Genomic DNA, 6000 nt, shown 5'->3' on the forward strand with positions numbered 1-6000 from the left:
TCTAATAGCCATGAATATTATCACTCCTGCCCAATTATTGATGATGCCACCCCCATGGAGACACATTCTTCAAGAAAACCTGTTGCTCTTTTATCAGCTATCAAACTTTCCATCAGAAGTGACTCCCGTATTATTTTATAGCTCTAACATTGTGGCCAGTGAGATACCATAATTCAAGTCTCTGCCTTGTAGAACCAATATGTCACATTAAACCTCTACTGAACCAACATTCATGTGCTTCAAAGACTAAGGCCCTCATTACAACATTGGCGGTAAATCCCGCTTACCGCCGTGCAGAAGACCGCCAACACACCGCTGCGGCGGCAGAATTCAACTTCAGCTATTACGACCCACGGGCCGGAATCCGCCAAAATCCAGACACCCACACAAGTCCACCACACCAAAGGTCAGTGATAAACTGGCGATAACAAAACAACACCGTCAACGCCAACAGGAATACGCCCACAGTATCACGACCCACGAATCCACGCGGTGGTCTTTCAACTACGGTATTCCATTGGCGGTACACACCGCTGCGCTCAAAATACACACACATTTACAAAACACAACCACATTGGACAAATTGAAATACACACAACTGATACACATACACACACCACTCCCACATACACAATACAATATAAAACAAACACCCACATCACCCACAAACCCCTATGACAAAAATTGAGAAAGAAGCACACAGAGAGACACCACCATCAACAATACTAGCATCCACAGGCACACAACACCATCACTCACACAACATCTATGCACCTCAGACAACACACACAAACACATCCCCTCACACATCACAACACACACCGCCTCACACATCACCCACACCACACCATAGCCCCGCAAAGACACCCCAGGTTTTCTGAGGAGGAGCTCAGGGTTATGGTGGAGGAAATCGTCCGGGTAGAGCCACAGCTATTCGGATCACAGGTGCAGCACACCTCCAGAGCTATGAAGATGGAGCTATGGCGCAGAATCATCGACAGGGTCAACGCAGTGGGACAGCATCCAAGAACACGGGATGACATCAGGAAGAGGTGGAACGATCTACAGGGGAAGGTACATTCCATGGTCTCAAGACAACAGATTGCAGTTCTGAGGACTGGCGGCGGATCCCCAACTCCTCCCCCAAACTAACAACATGGGAGGAGCAGGTCTTGGCTATACTGCATCCTGAGGGCCTCACAGGAGTAGCAGGAAGAATGGACTCTGGTAAGTCAAATCTTAACTATTACATCCCCCACCCTACCTGCATGCTAACACATACCCCCACCCTCACCCTCACCCCCATCACTCCAACACCTCACATATGCCCCACTATCACAACCCACACATCCCAATACCAAGCCCTGCATGCAACAACAAAGCATGTCCACCCATCACCAAAGCATGTCCACTACAGGTACCCACAGAGACCCCAAACCAATTATCATACAAGGTCCTACACAAGAATGCAAGCACTGGAGTACAGGGTCACCCACCCATTGCACACGATGGCACACACAGATGCAATAATCATACCTTTACACCCCTGCAGGACCCCTACCCAATGTCACCGGACAGGCGGTTCCAGACATGTCCACTCCCCCCACAGAAGAGACCCACAGTGATGACAGCAGCTCTGCACAACTGGATCAAGATGACCAGCCCAGCCCATCTGGGAACTCGGGACAGTCTGTTCCCCTGACACTGGCACATGCCACCACAGAGCCTCCCCCCTCAGGAAACACCAGCACAGCACCCACCCAGCGGGCCCATCCCTCTGTCCCCAGGACACGTCAAGCAGCAGTGTGTCCACCACTACAGGGAACCCAGGCAAACCCACCACCCCAAGAAAATCAGGGACCTGGGTGCAGTGACAGTGGGCACACGGTTCAGGGGACAGAGGAACAGGAAAATAGGGGAACTGGGAGGACTGCTGTGCGACAGGGGGAGGACAGGTCCAGGGAACCCACTCTCCACAAGGCCCTCACCAACATCATGGGAGCGTACCATCATTCCCAGGAGACGATGGCAACGGTACTGGCCAAATTTCAGGAGACCCAGCAGCTGCAGGAGGAACAGTATTTGGGGATCATGGAGGAACTCAAGTCCATCAACACCACCCTGGTCACCATTGTAGGGGTGCTGAAAGACCTTGTGAACACCAGGAGGGACACTGTGGCACAACAAGGGGCCCCTGACACTAGCCTGGATGATGAACAGCCCACCACCTCCTCCGGCGCTAGTGAACAGGAGGCACCACCACAGGACCACAACACCAGCACCCCACCCCCTGCAGATGGAGAACTATCCCGCAAACGGTCCCTGAGATCCAGGAAAAAGACAGAGAACAATGCCAAGAGCCCCGCAAGGAAATGAGGCCACCCAGAATGTCATCCTTCTGTCCCACTTCTTCACCCTGTCCACCCATCAACTGCCTTAGCTCCACTTCCTATGCCCCTTTGGACAATGCACCTGTGAAACAAATAGACTGGGCTCTGCCATGGACAATCCTCCACCATCACCCCTGCCCATTTTACAACCCCCTCCACTATTTTGCACTGAAATAAACACCCTTGAATCACAAAACAATCTGGAGTCAGTCTGTGCTTTCACAAATGTGTATTTGCAATAACTAAGGAAAATAGCAATGTCGATTGTATTGTCAACATATCTATATCACACATCTCTAGTCCATGAGGTAATATAGCAGAGGTCACACAGTGGGACCCACATCTGTGAAATGGAAAGGCAAAGTGACAAGTCAGGGTCCATACACTGGGTGAAAGTGACAGACATATGATAGGTTTAACAATTGTATGAGATGTGTGAGCCAGTGACATCTTCTTACCTGTGTCTCACTGGAAGTATTGCTGGATAACGTTGTTTCTGTTGTCAATATCCTCTTCTTCTGCCTCCTCTTCTTCACAGTCCACAGGCTCCACAGCTGCCACAAGACCTCCTTCTTGACCATCCTCCTGCAGAAGAGGCACCTGTAGTCGCAAAGCCAGGTTGTGCAGCATACAGCAGGCCACGATGATCTGGCACACCTTCTTTGGTGAGTAGTAGAGAGAACCACCTGTCATATGGAGGCACCGGAACCTGGCCTTCAGGAGGCCGAAGGTCCTTTCGATCCTTCTCCTAGTTCACCCATGTGCCTCATTGTAGCGTTCCTCTGCCCTTGTCCTGGGATTTCTCACTGGGGTCAGTAGCCATGACAGGTTGGGGTACCCAGAGTCACCTGCAAATGTCGAGAGAGAACTGTTAGACACACACTAACCCTTAGGGACAACCCCAGACCCAGACAACTATTCACACGGTATAGGGTCCTTTCCCTCACCTATTAGTCACACACGGTGCCTCTGGAGTTGCCCCTTCACATAAGGGATGCTGCTATTCCTCAAAATGTAAGTGTCATGCACTGAGCCAGGAAACTTGGCATTCACATGGGAGATGTACTGGTCTACCAAACAAACCATCTGCACATTAATTCAATGGTAGCTCTTCCAGTTTCTGTACACCTGTTCACTCCTGCGGGGGGGGTACCAATGCCACATGTGTCCCATCAATGGCACCTATGATGTTGGGGATATGTCCCAGGGCATAGAACTCACCTTTCACTGTGGGCAAATCCTCCACCTGAGGGAAAACGATGTAGCCGAGCATGTGTTTCAGCAGGGCAGACAACACACTGGACAACACGTTTGAGATCATAGTCTGAGACATCCCTGATGCAATGGCCACTATAGTTTGAAAAGACCCACTTGCCAGGAAATGGAGTACTGATAGGACCTGCACTAGAGGGGGGATTCCTGTGGGATGGCGAATAGCTGACATTAGGTCTGGCTCCAACTGGGCACACAGTTCATGGATTGTTGCACGATCAAGTCTGTAGGTGACTATTACGTGTCTCCCTTCCATTGTCGACAGGTCCACCAGCGGTCTGTACACCGGAGGATGCCACCATCTGCTCACTTGCCCCAGCGGACGTGCCCTATGGACGATAACAGCGAGCAGAGAGTCAGCCAACACTGAGGTATTAAAAAACCAATTGTATTGCACACATTTGTCAATCCGCAATGTGCCTGTCACTGTGTGTATGCAAGGCCTAGATAGGTGTGACGCATTTAAAAGTAATGCCATGTGGCCCCCTGAAATGGCGGCTGCCTGACCTGTAAGGTGGGATAAGGGGATATGAGGTAACTGCGCTGGCGTTGTACACCGTCGCGATAGGAGGTCGAAGAACGTGGCACAATCCTGCATTGGCTAACATTGGGCCCTATGGATCCCAGGAGCCAATGACGATGTACGCCAGCGGTGACGGTACGCACTACCGCGGACGTGACCGCCAGTCTGTTCACTCACTTGATACCTGACCTTCGCAGGAGAGGACCTACACTGCAAGTGCTGCTGTGACCTCAGTCTGGAAGCGACGATGGCTCATGTGTCTGGGGAAAGGGCCCCTACCTTCACTTCGGAGGAGTTGGAGAAGTTAGTGGATGTGGTCCTCCCCCAGTACACGTTACTCTACGGTCCTCCAGACAAACAGGTGAGTACACTGGGAGCATGCTGTATGGGCAATGACTGTTTGGAGTGGTGTGGATGGAAGATACAGAAGGGGGACTGAGGCCTGCATGAGCGGACGGTGAGTGTATGTGCATCAGGGCAAGGATGGGAACGTGGGTCAATGACTGTGACGGTCCGGACAGTTAAAGATTTTCCTTTCTGCCTGTACTATTCCTCTAGGTCAGCGACCACCAGAAGAAGAATATTTGGCGTGCCATCGTCAAGGATGTCCGGACCCTGGGGGTCCAGAACAGACGGAGCACCCACTGCCGGAAAAGATGGGAGGACATTCGCCGCTGGAGCAAGAAGACGGTGGAGGCCTATCTGGGGATGACCTCCCAACGTGGGAGGGGTGCCCGTCGCACCGTGACCCCCCTGATGTTCCGGATCCTAGCGTGGCCGATCTGGAATTGGATGGGCACTTGAGGGAATCACAGCAGCCACAAGGGGGTGAATACACTCTCATTCAGCTGACTCTGTGCGCAAGGTCCCTTCGTGAGGCAGGCTATGTGGCACCCCAACCCCACCAGTGGTAAGAGCCAACTACACCTAGTCAGGCTCCTGTGACTTCCTTGTGTGCAGCAATCGGGCATAGGCCTTGTACCCCATGTCCCTGTGGTTAATTAGGGAACTCTAAGTGCATGGCGTAGTGCAGAGGGCTCCTGTGTCTGTAGTGTCCGCCAACAGTAGTGGTATTGCATGCACTGAACATGTCTTTCTTCTGTGTCCCCCCCCCCTTTTTGTGGTTCCCCTGTTCTTGTGTGCATTAGCATCATCAGGCAGAGTAGCAGTGGCACCGGAGCAGGAGGGAGCTGCAGCCCACATGGCCCTGGAGGGCGAGACAACAGAGTCTGAAGCCACAAGAGGGACTGAGGGCGAGGGGAGCTCCACGGCGGGGACAGGAGGTGACATCAGCGACAGTGACTCTTCCTCTTATGGGAGCCCCCTTGCGGTGGCGGGCCCCTCTGTGCCCCCGCATCAACAGGTACCGCCGCCACCCCCCCTACCAGCACTGCCCTCCCAGCAGCCCCTCAGCGTGTGTCCCGTGGCCGCTCACCCAGGAGAGTGGACATCTCCTTTGACCCAGGCACCTCAGGCCCTGCCCCAGTCAGCCCTGCTGCCCTCAGTGAGGAGGCTATTGACCTCCTGAGATCCCTCACTGTTGGGCATTCTACCATTCTGAATGCCATCCAGGGTGTTGTGAGGCATTTGCAACAAACAAATGCATACCTGGAGGGCATTCATTCTGGCCAGGCAGCCCAACAGAGAGCATTTCAGGCTCTGGCCTCAGCACTGATGGCAGCCATTGTCCCTTTGTCCAGCCTCCCCCCTCCAACTTCCTCCACCCAGAACCAATCCCCTGTACCTCAGCCTATCCCAAGCACACCATCAGACCAGCATGCACACACCTCAACACACAAGGGTGGCTCTGGCAAA

The sequence above is a fragment of the Pleurodeles waltl genome, chromosome 5, assembly GCF_031143425.1.
Source record: "Pleurodeles waltl isolate 20211129_DDA chromosome 5, aPleWal1.hap1.20221129, whole genome shotgun sequence".
Classification (NCBI taxonomy): Eukaryota; Metazoa; Chordata; class Amphibia; order Caudata; family Salamandridae; genus Pleurodeles; species Pleurodeles waltl.